Source organism: Nothobranchius furzeri, chromosome 18 (genome assembly GCF_043380555.1).
Source record: "Nothobranchius furzeri strain GRZ-AD chromosome 18, NfurGRZ-RIMD1, whole genome shotgun sequence".
Taxonomy (NCBI): Eukaryota; Metazoa; Chordata; class Actinopteri; order Cyprinodontiformes; family Nothobranchiidae; genus Nothobranchius; species Nothobranchius furzeri.
In genome coordinates, this window is record NC_091758.1 from 783,721 (window position 1) to 802,345 (window position 18,625).

Below are 18,625 nucleotides of genomic sequence, written 5' to 3' on the forward strand. Positions count from 1 at the left end.
ACTCTCCTGGAGGCCCTCTGTCAGACCCAGCGTTGACATGTGGCAAGACACTCCTCGGGGCGTGTCTTGCTTGGGCTTCTCTCCTGGAGGCCCTCAGTCAGACCCAGTGTTGACATGTGGCAAGACGCTCCTCGGGGCGCATCTTGCTTGGGCTTCTCTCCTGGAGGCCCTCAGTCAGACCGATTGTTGACATGTGGCAAGACGCTCCTCGGGGTGCTTCTTGCTTGGGCCTCTCTCCTGGAGGCGCTCAGTCAGACCCAGTGTTGACATGTGGCAAGACGCTCCTCGGGGCACGTCTTGCTTGGGTCTCTCTCCTGGAGGCACTCAGTCAGACCGAGTGCTGACATGTGGCAAGACGCTCCTCGGGCCGCGTCTTGCTTGGGCCTCTCTCCTGGAGGCGCTCAGTCAGACCCAGTGGTGACATGTGGCAAGACGCTCCTCGGGGCATGTATTGCTTGGGCCTCTCTCCTGGAGGCCCTCTGTCAGACCCAGTGTTGACATGTGGCAAGACACTCCTCGGGGCGCGTCTTGCTTGGGCTTCTCTCATTGAGGCCCTCAGTCAGACCCAGTGTTGACATGTGTCAAGACGCTCCTCGGGGCGCGTCTTGCTTGGGCCTCTCTCCTGGAGGCGCTCAGTCAGACCCAGTGTTGACATGTGGCAAGACGCTCCTCGGGGCGCGTCTTGCTTGGGCTTCTCTCCTGGAGGCCCTCAGTCAGACCCATTGTTGACATGTGGCAAGACGCTCCTCGGGGCGCGTCTTGCTTGGGCCTCTCTCCTGGAGGCGCTCAGTCAGACCCAGTGGTGACATGTGGCAAGACGCTCCTCGGGGCACGTATTGCTTGGGTCTCTCTCCTGGAGGCCCTCTGTTAGACCCAGTGTTGACATGTTGCAAGACTCTCCTCGGGGCGTGTCTTGCTTGGGCTTCTCTCATGGAGGCGCTCAGTCAGACCCAGTGTTGACATGTGGCAAGACGCTCCTCGGGGGGCGTCTTGCTTGGGCCTCTCTCCTGGAGGCGCTCAGTCAGACCCAGTGGTGACATGTGGCAAGACGCTCCTCGGGGCGCGTATTGCTTGGGCCTCTCTCCTGTAGGCCCTCTGTCAGACCCAGTGTTGACATGTGGCAAGACGCTCCTCGGGGCGCGTCTTGGTTGGGCCTCTCTACTGGAAGCCCTCAATCAGACCCAGTGTTGACATGTTGCAAGACGCTCCTCGGGGCGTGTCTTCCTTGGGCCTCTCTCCTGGAGGCTCTCAGTCAGACCGAGTAGTGACATGTGGCATGACACTCCTCGGGGCGCGTCTTGCTTGGGCCTCTCTCCTGGAGGCGCTCAGTCAGACCCAGTGTTGACATGTGGCAAGACGCTCCTCGGGGCGCGTCTTGCTTGGGCCTCTCTCCTGGAGGCCCTCTGTCAGACCCAGTGTTGACATGTGGCAAGACGCTCCTCGGGGCGCGTCTTGCTTGGGCCTCTCTCCTGGAGGCGCTCAGTCAGACCGAGTGCTGACATGTGGCAAGACGCTCCTCGGGGCGCGTCTTGCTTGGGCTTTTCTCCTGGAGGCGCTCAGTCAGACCCATTGTTGACATGTGGCAAGACGCTCCTCGGGGCGCGTCTTGCTTGGGCCTCTCTCCTGGAGGCCCTCAATCAGACCCCGTGTTGACACGTGGCAAGACACTCCTCGGGGCGTGTCTTGCTTGGGCCTCTCTCCTGGAGGCGCTCAGTCAGACCCAGTGTTGACATGTGGCAAGACGCTCCTCGGGGCGCGTCTTGCTTGGGCCTCTCTCCTGGAGGCGCTCAGTCAGAACCAGAGGTGACATGTTGCAAGACGCTCCTCGGGGCGCGTCTTGCTTGGGCCTCTCTCCTGGAGGCGCTCAGTCAGACCCAGTGTTGACATGTGGCAAGACGCTCCTCGGGGCGCGTCTTGATTGGGCTTCTCTCCTGGAGGCCCTCAGTCAGACCCAGTGTTGACTTGTGGCAAGACGCTCCTCGGGGCGCGTCTTGATTGGGCTTCTCTCCTGGAGTCCCTCAGTCAGACCCATTGTTGACATGTGGCAAGACGGTCCTCGGGGCACGTCTTGCTTGGGCCTCTCTCCTGGAGGCGCTCAGTCAGACCGAGTGCTGACATAAGGCAAGACGCTCCTCGGGGCGCGTCTTGCTTGGGACTCTCTCCTGGAGGCGCTCAGTCAGACCCAGTGTTGACATGTGGCAAGACGCTCCTCGGGGCGCTTCTTGCTTGGGCCTCTCGCCTGGAGGTGCTCAGTCAGACCCAGTGTTGTCATGTGTCAAGACGCTCCTCGGGGCGTGTCTTGCTTGGGCCTCTCTCCTGGAGGCCCTCAATCAGACCCAGTGTTGACACGTGGCAAGACACTCCTCGGGGCGTGTCTTGCTTGGGCCACTCTCCTGGAGGCGCTCAGTCAGACCCAGTGTTGACATGTGGCAAGACGCTCCTCGGGGCGCGTCTTGCTTGGGCTTCTCTCCTGGAGGCGCTCAGTCAGAACCAGAGGTGACATGTGGCAAGACGCTCCTCGGGGCGCGTCTTGCTTGGGCCTCTCTCCTGGAGGCACTCAGTCAGACCCAGTGTTGACATGTGGCAAGACGCTCCTCGGGGCGCGTCTTGATTGGGCTTCTCTCCTGGAGTCCCTCAGTCAGACCCATTGTTGACATGTGGCAAGACGCTCCTCGGGGCGCGTCTTGCTTGGGCCTCTCTCCTGGAGGCGCTCAGTCAGACCGAGTGCTGACATAAGGCAAGACGCTCCTCGGGGCGCGTCTTGCTGGGGACTCTCTCCTGGAGGTGCTCAGTCAGACCCAGTGTTGACATGTGGCAAGACGCTCCTCGGGGCGCTTCTTGCTTGGGCCTCTCGCCTAGAGGTGCTCAGTCAGACCCAGTGTTGACATGTGGCAAGACGCTCCTCGGGGCGCGTCTTGCTTGGGCCTCTCTCCTGGAGGCGCTCAGTCAAACCCAGTGTTGACATGTGGCAAGACGCTCCTCGGGGCGCGTCTTGCTTGGGCCTCTCTCCTGGAGGCGCTCAGTCAGACCGAGTAGTGACATGTGGCAAGATGCTCCTCGGGGCGCGTCTTTCTTGGGCCTCTCTCCTGGAGGCGCTCAGTCAGACCGAGTGCTGACATGTGGCAAGACGCTCCTCGGGGCGCGTCTTGCTGGGGCTTCTCTCATGGAGGCACTCAGTCAGACCCAGTGTTGACATGTGGCAAGACGCTCCTCGGGGCTCGTCTTCCTTGGGCCTCTCTCCTGGAGGCGCTCAGTCAGACTCAGTGGTGACATGTGGCAAGACGCTCCTCGGGGCGCGTCTTGCTTGGGCCTCTCTCCTGGAGGCGCTCAGTCAGACCCAGTGGTGACATATGGCAAGACGCTCCTTCGGGGCGCGTGTTGCTTGGGCCTCTCTTCTGGAGGCCCTCTGTCAGACCCAGTGTTGACATGTGGCAAGACGCTCCTCGGGGCGCGTCTTGCTTGGGCCTTTCTCCTGGAGGCGCTCAGTCAGACCCAGTGTTGACATGTGGCAAGACGCTCCTAGGGGCGCGTCTTGCTTGGGCCTCTCTCCTGGAGGCGCTCAGTCAGACCGAGTGCTGACATGTGGCAAGACGCTCCTCGGGGCGCGTCTTGCTTGGGCCTCTCTCCTGGAGGCGCTCAGTCAGACCCAGTGGTGACTTATGGCAAGACACTCCTCAGGGCACGTATTGCTTGGGCCTCTCTCCTGGAGGCCCTCTGTCAGACCCAGTGTTCACATGTGGCAAGACACTCCTCGGGGCGCGTCTTGCTTGGGACTCTCTCCTGGAGGCCCTCTGTCAGACCCAGTGTTGACATGTGGCAAGACGCTCCTCGGGGCGCGTCTTGCTTGGGCCTCTCTCCTGGAGGCGCTCAGTCAGACCCAGTGGTGACATGTGGCAAGACACTCCTCGGGGCGCGTCTTGCTTGGGCCTCTCTCCTGGAGGCCCGCTGTCAGACGCAGTGTTGACATGTGGCAAGACGCTCCTAGGGGAGCATCTTGCTTGGGCCTCTCTCCTGGAGGCGCTCAGTCAGACCGAGTGCTGACATGTGGCAAGACACTCCTCGGGGCCCGTCTTGCTTGGGCCTCTCTCCTGGACGCGCTCAGTCAGACCCAGTGGTGACATATGGCAAGACGCTCCTCGGGGCGCGTGTTGCTTGGGCCTCTCTCCTGGAGGCCCTCTGTCAGACCCAGTGTTGACATGTGGCAAGACACTCCTCGGGGCACGTCTTGCTGGGGCTTCTCTCATGGAGGAACTCAGTCAGACCCAGTGTTGACATGTGGCAAGACGCTCCTCGGTGCGCGTCTTGCTTGGGCCTCTCTCCTGGAGGCGCTCAGTCAGATCCAGTGTTGACATGTGGCATGACGCTCCTCTGGGCGCGTCTTGCTTGGGCCTCTCTCCTGGAGGCGCTCAGTCAGACCCAGTGGTGACATGTGGCAAGACACTCCTCGGGGCGCGTCTTGCTTGGGCCTCTCTCCCGGAGGCCCTCTGTCAGACCCAGTGTTGTCATGTGTCAAGACGCTCCTCGGGGCGCGTCTTGCTTGGGCCTCTCTCCTGGAGGCACTCAGTCAGACCGAGTGCTGACATGTGGCAAGACGCTCCTCGGGGCGCGTCTTGCTTGGGCCTCTCTCCTGGAGGCCCTCAATCAGACCCAGTGTTGACACGTGGCAAGACACTCCTCGGGGCGTGTCCTGCTTGGGCCTCTCTCCTGGAGGCGCTCAGTCAGACCCAGTGTTGACATGTGGCAAGACGCTCCTCGGGGCGCGTTTTGCTTGGGCCTCTCTCCTGGAGGCGCTCAGTCAGAACCTGAGGTGACATGTGGCAAGACGCTCCTCGGGGCGCGTCTTGCTTGGGCCTCTCTCCTGGAGGCGCTCAATCAGACCCAGTGTTGACATGTGGCAAGACGCTCCTCGGGGCGCGTCTTGATTGGGCTTCTCTCCTGGAGGCCCTCAGTCAGACCCAGTGTTGACATGTGGCAAGACGCTCCTCTGGGCGTGTCTTGATTGGTCTTCTCTCCTGGAGTCCCTCAGTCAGACCCATTGTTGACATGTGGCAAGACGCTCCTCGGGGCGCGTCTTGCTTGGGCCTCTCTCCTGGAGGCGCTCAGTCAGACCGAGTGCTGACATAAGGCAAGACGCTCCTCGGGGCGCGTCTTGCTGGGGACTCTCTCCTGGAGGCGCTCAGTCAGACCCAGTGTTGACATGCGGCAAGACGCTCCTCGGGGCGCTTCTTGCTTGGGCCTCTCGCCTGGAGGTGCTCAGTCAGACCCAGTGTTGACATGTGGCAAGACGCTCCTCGGGGCGCGTCTTGCTTGGGCTTCTCTCCTGGAGGCCCTCAGTCAGACCCATTGTTGACATGTGGCAAGACGCTCCCCGGGATGCGTCTTGCTTGGGCCTCTCTCCTGGAGGCGCTCAGTCAGACCCAGTGGTGACATGTGGCAAGACGCTCCTCGGGGCGCGTCTTGCTTGGGCCTCTCTCCTGGAGGCGCTCAGTCAGACCCAGTGGTGACATGTGGCAAGACGCTCCTCGGGCGCGTCTTGCTTGGGCCTCTCTCCTGGAGGCGCTCAGTCAGACCCAGTGGTGACATATGGCAAGACGCTCCTTCGGGGCGCGTGTTGCTTGGGCCTCTCTCCTGGAGGCCCTCTGTCAGACCCAGTGTTGACATGTGGCAAGACGCTCCTCGGGGCGCGTCTTGCTTGGGCCTCTCTCCTGGAGGCGCTCAGTCAGACCCAGTGTTGACATGTGGCAAGACGCTCCTAGGGGCGCGTCTTGCTTGGGCCTCTCTCCTGGAGGCGCTCAGTCAGACCCAGTGGTGACATGTGGCAAGACGCTCCTCGGGCGCGTCTTGCTTGGGCCTCTCTCCTGGAGGCGCTCAGTCAGACCCAGTGGTGACATATGGCAAGACGCTCCTTCGGGGCGCGTGTTGCTTGGGCCTCTCTCCTGGAGGCCCTCTGTCAGACCCAGTGTTGACATGTGGCAAGATGCTCCTCGGGGCGCGTCTTGCTTGGGCTTCTCTCCTGGAGGCGCTCAGTCAGACCCAGTGTTGACATGTGGCAAGACGCTCCTAGGGGCGCGTCTTGCTTGGGCCTCTCTCCTGGAGGCGCTCAGTCAGACCGAGTGCTGACATGTGGCAAGACGCTCCTCGGGGCGCGTCTTGCTTGGGCCTCTCTCCCCGAGGCACTCAGTCAGACCCAGTGGTGACATATGGCAAGACACTCCTCGGGGCGCGTATTGCTTGGGCCTCTCTCCTGGAGGCCCTCTGTCAGACCCAGTGTTCACATGTGGCAAGACACTCCTCGGGGCGCGTCTTGCTTGGGCCTCTCTCCTGGAGGCCCTCTGTCAGACCCAGTGTTGACATGTGGCAAGACACTCCTCGGGGCGCGTCTTGCTTGGGCTTCTCTCATTGAGGCCCTCAGTCAGACCCAGTGTTGACATGTGGCAAGACGCTCCTAGGGGAGCATCTTGCTTGGGCCTCTCTCCTGGAGGCGCTCAGTCAGACCGAGTGCTGACATGTGGCAAGACGCTCCTCGGGGCCCGTCTTGCTTGGGCCTCTCTCCTGGAGGCGCTCAGTCAGACCCAGTGGTGACATATGGCAAGACGCTCCTTGGGGCGCGTGTTGCTTAGGCCTCTCTCCTGGAGGCCCTCTGTCAGACCCAGTGTTGACATGTGGCTAGACACTCCTCGGGGCACGTCTTGCTGGGGCTTCTCTCATGGAGGAACTCAGTCAGACCCAGTGTTGACATGTGGCAAGACGCTCCTCAGTGCGCGTCTTGCTTGGGCCTCTCTCCTGGAGGCGCTCAGTCAGATCCAGTGTTGACATGTGGCAAGACGCTCCTCGGGGCGCGTCTTGCTTAAGCCTCTCTCCTGGAGGCGCTCAGTCAGACCCAGTGTTGACATGTGGCAAGACGCTCCTCGGGGCGCGTCTTCCTTGGGCCTCTCTCCTGGAGGCTCTCAGTCAGACCGAGTAGTGACATGTGGCATGACGCTCCTCGGGGCGCGTCTTGCTTGGGCCTCTCTCCTGGAGGCGCTCAGTCAGACCCAGTGGTGACATGTGGCAAGACACTCCTCGGGGCGCGTCTTGCTTGGGCCTCTCTCCCGGAGGCCCTCTGTCAGACCCAGTGTTGTCATGTGTCAAGACGCTCCTCGGGGCGCGTCTTGCTTGGGCCTCTCTCCTGGAGGCGCTCAGTCAGACCGAGTGCTGACATGTGGCAAGACGCTCCTCGGGGCGCGTCTTGCTTGGGCTTTTCTCCTGGAGGCGCTCAGTCAGACCCATTGTTGACATGTGGCAAGACGCTCCTCGGGGCGCGTCTTGCTTGGGCCTCTCTCCTGGAGGCCCTCTGTCAGACCCAGTGTTGACATGTGGCAAGACGCTCCTCGGGGCGCGTCTTGCTTGGGCCTCTCTCCTGGAGGCCCTCAATCAGACCCAGTGTTGACACGTGGCAAGACACTCCTCGGGGCGTGTCTTGCTTGGGCCTCTCTCCTGGAGGCGCTCAGTCAGACCCAGTGTTGACATGTGGCAAGACGCTCCTCGGGGCGCGTCTTGCTTTGGCCTCTCTCCTGGAGGCGCTCAGTCAGAACCAGAGGTGACATGTGGCAAGACGCTCCTCGGGGCGCGTCTTGCTTGGGCCTCTCTCCTGGAGGCGCTCAGTCAGACCCAGTGTTGACATGTGGCAAGACGCTCCTCGGGGCGCGTCTTGATTGGGCTTCTCTCCTGGAGTCCCTCAGTCAGACCCATTGTTGACATGTGGCAAGACGCTCCTCGGGGCACGTCTTGCTTGGGCCTCTCTCCTGGAGGCGCTCAGTCAGACCTAGTGCTGACATAAGGCAAGACGCTGCTCGGGGCGCGTCTTGCTGGGGACTCTTTCCTTGAGGCGCTCAGTCAGACCCAGTGTTGACATGCGGCAAGACGCTCCTCGGGGTGCGTCTTGCTTGGGCCTCTCTCCTGGAGGCGCTCAGTCAGACCCAGTGTTGACATGTGGCAAGACGCTCCTAGGGGCACGTATTGCTTGGGCCTCTCTCCTGGAGGCCCTCTGTCAGACCCATTGTTGACATGTGGCAAGACGCTCCTCGGGGCGCTTCTTGCTTGGGCCTCTCTCCTGGAGGCCCTCAATCAGACCCAGTGTTGACACGTGGCAAGACACTCCTCGGGGTGTGTCTTGCTTGGGCCTCTCTCCTGGAGGCGCTCAGTCAGACCCAGTGTTGACATGTGGCAAGACGCTCCTCGGGGCGCGTCTTGCTTGGGCCTCTCTCCTGGAGGCGCTCAGTCAGAACCTGAGGTGACATGTGGCAAGACGCTCCTCGGGGCGCGTCTTGCTTGGGCCTCTCTCCTGGAGGCGCTCAGTCAGACCCAGTGTTGACATGTGGCAAGACGCTCCTCGGGGCGCGTCTTGATTGGGCTTCTCTCCTGGAGGCCCTCAGTCAGACCCAGTGTTGACATGTGGCAAGACGCTCCTCTGGGCGTGTCTTGATTGGGCTTCTCTCCTGGAGTCCCTCAGTCAGACCCATTGTTGACATGTGGCAAGACGCTCCTCGGGGCGCGTCTTGCTTGGGCCTCTCTCCTGGAGGCGCTCAGTCAGACCGAGTGCTGACATAAGGCAAGACGCTCCTCGGGGCGCTTCTTGCTTGGGCCTCTCGCCTGGAGGTGCTCAGTCAGACCCAGTGTTGACATGTGGCAAGACGCTCCTCGGGGCGCGTCTTGCTTGGGCCTCTCTCCTGGAGGCGCTCAGTCAAACCCAGTGTTGACATGCGGCAAGACGCTCCTCGGGGCGCTTCTTGCTTGGGCCTCTCGCCTGGAGGTGCTCAGTCAGACCCAGTGTTGACATGTGGCAAGACGCTCCTCGGGGCGCGTCTTGCTTGGGCCTCTCTCCTGGAGGCGCTCAGTCAAACCCAGTGTTGACATGTGGCAAGACGCTCCTCGGGGCGCGTCTTGCTTGGGCTTCTCTCCTGGAGGCCCTCAGTCAGACCCAGTGGTGACATGTGGCAAGACGCTCCTCGGGCGCGTCTTGCTTGGGCCTCTCTCCTGGAGGCGCTCAGTCAGACCCAGTGGTGACATATGGCAAGACGCTCCTTCGGGGCGCGTGTTGCTTGGGCCTCTCTCCTGGAGGCCCTCTGTCAGACCCAGTGTTGACATGTGGCAAGACGCTCCTCGGGGCGCGTCTTGCTTGGGCCTCTCTCCTGGAGGCGCTCAGTCAGACCCAGTGTTGACATGTGGCAAGACGCTCCTAGGGGCGCGTCTTGCTTGGGCCTCTCTCCTGGAGGCCCTCTGTCAGACCCAGTGTTGACATGTGGCAAGACACTCCTCGGGGCGCGTCTTGCTTGGGCTTCTCTCATTGAGGCCCTCAGTCAGACCCAGTGTTGACATGTGTCAAGACGCTCCTGGGGGCGCGTCTTGCTTGGGCCTCTCTCCTGGAGGCGCTCAGTCAGACCCAGTGTTGACATGTGGCAAGACGCTCCTCGGGGCGCGTCTTGTTTGGGCCTCTCTCCTGGAGGCGCTCAGTCTGACCCAGTGGTGACATGTGGCAAGACGCTCCTCGGGGCGCGTCTTGGTTGGGCCTCTCTACTGGAAGCCCTCAATCAGACCCAGTGTTGACATGTTGCAAGACTCTCCTCGGGGCGCGTCTTGCTTGGGCTTCTCTCATGGAGGCCCTCAGTCAGACCCAGTGTTGACATGTGTCAAGACGCTCCTCGGGGCGCGTCTTGCTTGGGCCTCTCTCCTGGAGGCGCTCAGTCAGACCCAGTGTTGACATGTGGCAAGACGCTCCTCGGGGCGCGTCTTGCTGGGGCTTCTCTCATGGAGGAACTCAGTCAGACCCAGTGTTGACATGTGGCAAGACGCTCCTCGGGGCGCGTCTTGCTTGGGCCTCTCTCCTGGAGGCGCTCAGTCAGACCCAGTGTTGACATGTGGCAAGACGCTCCTCGGGGCGCGTCTTGCTTAAGCCTCTCTCCTGGCGGCCCTCTGTCAGACCCAGTGTTGACATGTGGCAAGACGCTCCTCGGGGCGCGTCTTGGTTGGGCCTCTCTACTGGAAGCCCTCAATCAGACCCAGTGTTGACACGTTGCAAGACGCTCCTCGGGGCGCGTCTTACTTGGGCCTCTCTCCTGGAGGCTCTCAGTCAGACCGAGTAGTGACATGTGGCATGACGCTCCTCGGGGCGCGTCTTGCTTGGGCCTCTCTCCTGGAGGCGCTCAGTCAGACCCAGTGGTGACATGTGGCAAGACACTCCTCGGGGCGCGTCTTGCTTGGGCCTCTCTCCCGGAGGCCCTCTGTCAGACCCAGTGTTGTCATGTGTCAAGACGCTCCTCGGGGCGCGTCTTGCTTGGGCCTCTCTCCTGGAGGCGCCCCGTTAGACCGAGTGCTGACATGTGGCAAGACGCTCCTCGGGGCGCGTCTTGCTTGGGCCCCTCTCCTGGAGGCACTCAGTCAGAACCAGAGGTGACATGTGGCAAGACGCTCCTCGGGGCGCGTCTTGCTTGGGCCTCTCTCCTGGAGGCGCTCAGTCAGACCCAGTGTTGACATGTGGCAAGACGCTCCTCGGGGCGCGTCTTGATTGGGCTTCTCTCCTGGAGGCCCTCAGTCAGACCCAGTGTTGACATGTGGCAAGACGCTCCTCGGGGCGCGGCTTGATTGGGCTTCTCTCCTGGAGTCCCTCAGTCAGACCCATTGTTGACATGTGGCAAGACGCTCCTCGGGGCGCGTCTTGCTTGGGCCTCTCTCCTGGAGGCGCTCAGTCAGACCGAGTGCTGACATAAGGCAAGACGCTCCTCGGGGCGCGTCTTTCTTGGGCCTCTCTCCTGGAGGCGCTCAGTCAGACCGAGTGCTGACATGTGGCAAGACGATCCTCGGGGCGCGTCTCTCTGGGGCTTCTCTCATGGAGGCACTCAGTCAGACCCAGTGTTGACATGTGGCAAGACGCTCCTCGGGGCTCGTCTTGCTTGGGCCTCTCTCCTGGAGGCGCTCAGTCAGACCCAGTGGTGACATGTGGCAAGACGCTCCTCGGGGCGCGTCTTGCTTGGGCCTCTCTCCTGGAGGCGCTCAGTCAGACCCAGTGGTGACATATGGCAAGACGCTCCTTCGGGGCGCGTGTTGCTTGGGCCTCTCTCCTGGAGGCCCTCTGTCAGACCCAGTGTTGACATGTGGCAAGACGCTCCTCGGGGCGCATCTTGCTTGGGCCTCTCTCCTGGAGGCGCTCAGTCAGACCCAGTGTTGACATGTGGCAAGACGCTCCTAGGGGCGCATCTTGCTTGGGCCTCTCTCCTGGAGGCGCTCAGTCAGAACGAGTGCTGACATGTGGCAAGACGCTCCTCGGGGCGCGTCTTGCTTGGGCCTCTCTCCTGGAGGCGATCAGTCAGACCCAGTGGTGACATATGGCAAGACACTCCTCGGGGCGCGTATTGCTTGGGCCTCTCTCCTGGAGGCGCTCAGTCAGACCCAGTGGTGACATGTGGCAAGACACTCCTCGGGGTGCGTCTTGCTTGGGCCTCTCTCCTGGAGGCCCGCTGTCAGACGCAGTGTTGACATGTGGCAAGACGTTCCTAGGGGCGCATCTTGCTTGGGCCTCTCTCCTGGAGGCGCTCAGTCAGACCGAGTGCTGACATGTGGCAAGACGCTCCTCGGGGCCCTTCTTGCTTGGGCCTCTCTCCTGGAGGCGCTCAGTCAGACCCAGTGGTGACATATGGCAAGACGCTCCTCGGGGCGCGTGTTGCTTGGGCCTCTCTCCTGGAGGCCCTCTGTCAGACCCAGTGTTGACATGTGGCAAGACGCTCCTCGGGGCGCATCTTGCTTGGGCTTCTCTCCTGGAGGCGCTCAGTCAGACCCAGTGTTGACATGTGGCAAGACGCTCCTAGGGGCGCATCTTGCTTGGGCCTCTCTCCTGGAGGCGCTCAGTCAGAACGAGTTCTGACATGTGGCAAGACGCTCCTCGGGGCGCGTCTTGCTTGGGCCTCTCTCCTGGAGTCGATCAGTCAGACCCAGTGGTGACATATGGCAAGACACTCCTCGGGGCGCGTATTGCTTGGGCCTCTCTCCTGGAGGCCCTCTGTCAGACCCAGTGTTGACATGTGGCAAGACGCTCCTCGGGGCGCGTCTTGCTTGGGCCTCTCTCCTGGAGGCGCTCAGTCAGACCCAGTGGTGACATGTGGCAGGACACTCCTCGGGGCGCGTCTTGCTTGGGCCTCTCTCCTGGAGGCCCGCTGTCAGACGCAGTGTTGACATGTGGCAAGACGCTCCTAGGGGCGCATCTTGCTTGGGCCTCTCTCCTGGAGGCGCTCAGTCAGACCGAGTGCTGACATGTGGCAAGACGCTCCTCGGGGCCCTTCTTGCTTGGGCCTCTCTCCTGGAGGCGCTCAGTCAGACCCAGTGGTGACATATGGCAAGACGCTCCTCGGGGCGCGTGTTGCTTGGGCCTCTCTCCTGGAGGCCCTCTGTCAGACCCAGTGTTGACATGTGGCAAGACGCTCCTCGGGGCGCGTCTTGCTTGGGCCTCTCTCCTGGAGGCGCTCAGTCAAACCCAGTGTTGACATGTGGCAAGACGCTCCTCGGGGCGCGTCTTGCTTGGGCTTCTCTCCTGGAGGCCCTCAGTCAGACCCATTGTTGACATGTGGCAAGACGCTCCCCGGGATGCGTCTTGCTTGGGCCTCTCTCCTGGAGGCGCTCAGTCAGACCGAGTAGTGACATGTGGCAAGATGCTCCTCGGGGCGCGTCTTGCTTGGGCCTCTCTCCTGGAGGCGCTCAGTCAGACCGAGTGCTGACATGTGGCAAGACGCTCCTCGGGGCGCGTCTTGCTGTGGCTTCTCTCATGGAGGCACTCAGTCAGACCCAGTGTTGACATGTGGCAAGACGCTCCTCGGGGCTCGTCTTGCTTGGGCCTCTCTCCTGGAGGCGCTCAGTCAGACCCAGTGGTGACATGTGGCAAGACGCTCCTCGGGGCGCGTCTTGCTTGGGCCTCTCTCCTGGAGGCGCTCAGTCAGACCCAGTGGTGACATGTGGCAAGACACTCCTCGGGGCGCGTCTTGCTTGGGCCTCTCTCCTGGAGGCCCGCTGTCAGACGCAGTGTTGACATGTGGCAAGACGCTCCTCGGGGCTCGTCTTGCTTGGGCCTCTCTCCTGGAGGCGCTCAGTGAGACCGAGTGCTGACATGTGGCAAGACGCTCCTCGGGGCCCTTCTTGCTTGGGCCTCTCTCCTGGAGGCGCTCAGTCAGACCTAGTGGTGACATATGGCAAGACGCTCCTCGGGGCGCGTGTTGCTTGGGCCTCTCTCCTGGAGGCCCTCTGTCAGACCCAGTGTTGACATGTGGCAAGACGCTCCTCGGGGCGCGTCTTGCTTGGGCCTCTCTCCTGGAGGCGCTCAGTCAAACCCAGTGTTGACATGTGGCAAGACGCTCCTCGGGGCGCGTCTTGCTTGGGCTTCTCTCCTGGAGGCCCTCAGTCAGACCCATTGTTGACATGTGGCAAGACGCTCCCCTGGATGCGTCTTGCTTGGGCCTCTCTCCTGGAGGCGCTCAGTCAGACCGAGTGCTGACATGTGGCAAGACGCTCCTCGGGGCGCGTCTTGATTGGGCTTCTCTCCTGGAGGCCCTCAGTCAGACCCAGTGTTGACATGTGGCAAGACGCTCCTCGGGGCGCGGCTTGATTGGGCTTCTCTCCTGGAGTCCCTCAGTCAGACCCATTGTTGACATGTGGCAAGACGCTCCTCGGGGCGCGTCTTGCTTGGGCCTCTCTCCTGGAGGCGCTCAGTCAGACCCAGTGTTGACATGTGGCAAGACGCTCCTAGGGGCGCATCTTGCTTGGGCTTCTCTCCTGGAGGCGCTCAGTCAGAACCAGAGGTGACATGTGGCAAGACGCTCCTCGGGGCGCGTCTTGCTTGGGCCTCTCTCCTGGAGGCACTCAGTCAGACCCAGTGTTGACATGTGGCAAGACGCTCCTCGGGGCGCGTCTTGATTGGGCTTCTCTCCTGGAGTCCCTCAGTCAGACCCATTGTTGACATGTGGCAAGACGCTCCTCGGGGCGCGTCTTGCTTGGGCCTCTCTCCTGGAGGCGCTCAGTCAGACCGAGTGCTGACATAAGGCAAGACGCTCCTCGGAGCGCTTCTTGCTTGGGCCTCTCGCCTAGAGGTGCTCAGTCAAACCCAGTGTTGACATGTGGCAAGACGCTCCTCGGGGCGCGTCTTGCTTGGGCCTCTCTCCTGGAGGCGCTCAGTCAGACCGAGTAGTGACATGTGGCAAGATGCTCCTCGGGGGGCGTCTTTCTTGGGCCTCTCTCCTGGAGGCGCTCAGTCAGACCGAGTGCTGACATGTGGCAAGACGCTCCTCGGGGCGCGTCTTGCTGGGGCTTCTCTCATGGAGGCACTCAGTCAGACCCAGTGTTGACATGTGGCAAGACGCTCCTCGGGGCTCGTCTTCCTTGGGCCTCTCTCCTGGAGGCGCTCAGTCAGACTCAGTGGTGACATGTGGCAAGACGCTCCTCGGGGCGCGTCTTGCTTGGGCCTCTCTCCTGGAGGCGCTCAGTCAGACCCAGTGGTGACATATGGCAAGACGCTCCTTCGGGGCGCGTGTTGCTTGGGCCTCTCTTCTGGAGGCCCTCTGTCAGACCCAGTGTTGACATGTGGCAAGACGCTCCTCGGGGCGCGTCTTGCTTGGGCCTTTCTCCTGGAGGCGCTCAGTCAGACCCAGTGTTGACATGTGGCAAGACGCTCCTAGGGGCGCGTCTTGCTTGGGCCTCTCTCCTGGAGGCGCTCAGTCAGACCGAGTGCTGACATGTGGCAAGACGCTCCTCGGGGCGCGTCTTGCTTGGGCCTCTCTCCTGGAGGCGCTCAGTCAGACCCAGTGGTGACTTATGGCAAGACACTCCTCAGGGCACGTATTGCTTGGGCCTCTCTCCTGGAGGCCCTCTGTCAGACCCAGTGTTCACATGTGGCAAGACACTCCTCGGGGCGCGTCTTGCTTGGGACTCTCTCCTGGAGGCCCTCTGTCAGACCCAGTGTTGACATGTGGCAAGACGCTCCTCGGGGCGCGTCTTGCTTGGGCCTCTCTCCTGGAGGCGCTCAGTCAGACCCAGTGGTGACATGTGGCAAGACACTCCTCGGGGCGCGTCTTGCTTGGGCCTCTCTCCTGGAGGCCCGCTGTCAGACGCAGTGTTGACATGTGGCAAGACGCTCCTAGGGGAGCATCTTGCTTGGGCCTCTCTCCTGGAGGCGCTCAGTCAGACCGAGTGCTGACATGTGGCAAGACGCTCCTCGGGGCCCGTCTTGCTTGGGCCTCTCTCCTGGACGCGCTCAGTCAGACCCAGTGGTGACATATGGCAAGACGCTCCTCGGGGCGCGTGTTGCTTGGGCCTCTCTCCTGGAGGCCCTCTGTCAGACCCAGTGTTGACATGTGGCAAGACACTCCTCGGGGCACGTCTTGCTGGGGCTTCTCTCATGGAGGAACTCAGTCAGACCCAGTGTTGACATGTGGCAAGACGCTCCTCGGTGCGCGTCTTGCTTGGGCCTCTCTCCTGGAGGCGCTCAGTCAGACCCAGTGTTGACATGTGGCAAGACGCTCCTCGGGGCGCGTCTTCCTTGGGCCTCTCTCCTGGAGGCTCTCAGTCAGACCGAGTAGTGACATGTGGCATGACGCTCCTCTGGGCGCGTCTTGCTTGGGCCTCTCTCCTGGAGGCGCTCAGTCAGACCCAGTGGTGACATGTGGCAAGACACTCCTCGGGGCGCGTCTTGCTTGGGCCTCTCTCCCGGAGGCCCTCTGTCAGACCCAGTGTTGTCATGTGTCAAGACGCTCCTCGGGGCGCGTCTTGCTTGGGCCTCTCTCCTGGAGGCACTCAGTCAGACCGAGTGCTGACATGTGGCAAGACGCTCCTCGGGGCGCGTCTTGCTTGGGCCTCTCTCCTGGAGGCCCTCAATCAGACCCAGTGTTGACACGTGGCAAGACACTCCTCGGGGCGTGTCTTGCTTGGGCCTCTCTCCTGGAGGCGCTCAGTCAGACCCAGTGTTGACATGTGGCAAGACGCTCCTCGGGGCGCGTCTTGCTTTGGCCTCTCTCCTGGAGGCGCTCAGTCAGAACCAGAGGTGACATGTGGCAAGACGCTCCTCAGGGCGCGTCTTGCTTGGGCCTCTCTCCTGGAGGCGCTCAGTCAGACCCAGTGTTGACATGTGGCAAGACGGTCCTCGGGGCGCGTCTTGATCGGGCTTCTCTCCTGGAGGCCCTCAGTCAGACCCAGTGTTGACATGTGGCAAGACGCTCCTCTGGGCGTGTCTTGATTGGGCTTCTCGCCTGGAGTCCCTCAGTCAGACCCATTGTTGACATGTGGCAAGACGCTCCTCGGGGCGCGTCTTGCTTGGGCCTCTCTCCTGGAGGCGCTCAGTCAGACCGAGTGCTGACATAAGGCAAGACGCTCCTCGGGGCGCTTCTTGCTTGGGCCTCTCGCCTGGAGGTGCTCAGTCAGACCCAGTGTTGACATGTGGCAAGACGCTCCTCGGGGCGCGTCTTGCTTGGGCCTCTCTCCTGGAGGCGCTCAGTCAAACCCAGTGTTGACATGCGGCAAGACGCTCCTCGGGGCGCTTCTTGCTTGGGCCTCTCGCCTGGAGGTGCTCAGTCAGACCCAGTGTTGACATGTGGCAAGACGCTCCTCGGGGCGCGTCTTGCTTGGGCCTCTCTCCTGGAGGCGCTCAGTCAAACCCAGTGTTGACATGTGGCAAGACGCTCCTCGGGGCGCGTCTTGCTTGGGCTTCTCTCCTGGAGGCCCTCAGTCAGACCCATTGTTGACATGTGGCAAGACGCTCCCCGGGATGCGTCTTGATTGGGCCTCACTCCTGGAGGCGCTCAGTCAGACCGAGTAGTGACATGTGGCAAGATGCTCCTCGGGGCGCGTATTGCTTGGGCCTCTCTCCTGGAGGCGCTCAGTCAGACCGAGTGCTGACATGTGGCAAGACCCTCCTCGGGGCGCGTCTTGCTGGGGCTTCTCTCATGGAGGCACTAAGTCAGACCCAGTGTTGACATGTGGCAAGACGCTCCTCGGGGCTCGTCTTGCTTGGGCCTCTCTCCTGGAGGCGCTCAGTCAGACCCAGTGGTGACATGTGGCAAGACGCTCCTCGGGGCGCGTCTTGCTTGGGCCTCTCTCCTGGAGGCGCTCAGTCAGACCCAGTGGTGACATGTGGCAAGACGCTCCTCGGGCGCGTCTTGCTTGGGCCTCTCTCCTGGAGGCGCTCAGTCAGACCCAGTGGTGACATATGGCAAGACGCTCCTTCGGGGCGCGTGTTGCTTGGGCCTCTCTCCTGGAGGCCCTCTGTCAGACCCAGTGTTGACATGTGGCAAGACGCTCCTCGGGGCGCGTCTTGCTTGGGCCTCTCTCCTGGAGGCGCTCAGTCAGACCCAGTGTTGACATGTGGCAAGACGCTCCTAGGGGCGCGTCTTGCTTGGGCCTCTCTCCTGGAGGCCCTCTGTCAGACCCAGTGTTGACATGTGGCAAGACACTCCTCGGGGCGCGTCTTGCTTGGGCTTCTCTCATTGAGGCCCTCAGTCAGACCCAGTGTTGACATGTGTCAAGACGCTCCTGGGGGCGCGTCTTGCTTGGGCCTCTCTCCTGGAGGCGCTCAGTCAGACCCAGTGTTGACATGTGGCAAGACGCTCCTCGGGGCGCGTCTTGTTTGGGCCTCTCTCCTGGAGGCGCTCAGTCTGACCCAGTGGTGACATGTGGCAAGACGCTCCTCGGGGCGCGTCTTGGTTGGGCCTCTCTACTGGAAGCCCTCAATCAGACCCAGTGTTGACATGTTGCAAGACTCTCCTCGGGGCGCGTCTTGCTTGGGCTTCTCTCATGGAGGCCCTCAGTCAGACCCAGTGTTGACATGTGTCAAGACGCTCCTCGGGGCGCGTCTTGCTTGGGCCTCTCTCCTGGAGGCGCTCAGTCAGACCCAGTGTTGACATGTGGCAAGACGCTCCTCGGGGCGCGTCTTGCTGGGGCTTCTCTCATGGAGGAACTCAGTCAGACCCAGTGTTGACATGTGGCAAGACGCTCCTCGGGGCGCGTCTTGCTTGGGCCTCTCTCCTGGAGGCGCTCAGTCAGACCCAGTGTTGACATGTGGCAAGACGCTCCTCGGGGCGCGTCTTGCTTAAGCCTCTCTCCTGGCGGCCCTCTGTCAGACCCAGTGTTGACATGTGGCAAGACGCTCCTCGGGGCGCGTCTTGGTTGGGCCTCTCTACTGGAAGCCCTCAATCAGACCCAGTGTTGACACGTTGCAAGACGCTCCTCGGGGCGCGTCTTACTTGGGCCTCTCTCCTGGAGGCTCTCAGTCAGACCGAGTAGTGACATGTGGCATGACGCTCCTCGGGGCGCGTCTTGCTTGGGCCTCTCTCCTGGAGGCGCTCAGTCAGACCCAGTGGTGACATGTGGCAAGACACTCCTCGGGGCGCGTCTTGCTTGGGCCTCTCTCCCGGAGGCCCTCTGTCAGACCCAGTGTTGTCATGTGTCAAGACGCTCCTCGGGGCGCGTCTTGCTTGGGCCTCTCTCCTGGAGGCGCCCCGTTAGACCGAGTGCTGACATGTGGCAAGACGCTCCTCGGGGCGCGTCTTGCTTGGGCCTCTCTCCTGGAGGCACTCAGTCAGAACCAGAGGTGACATGTGGCAAGACGCTCCTCGGGGCGCGT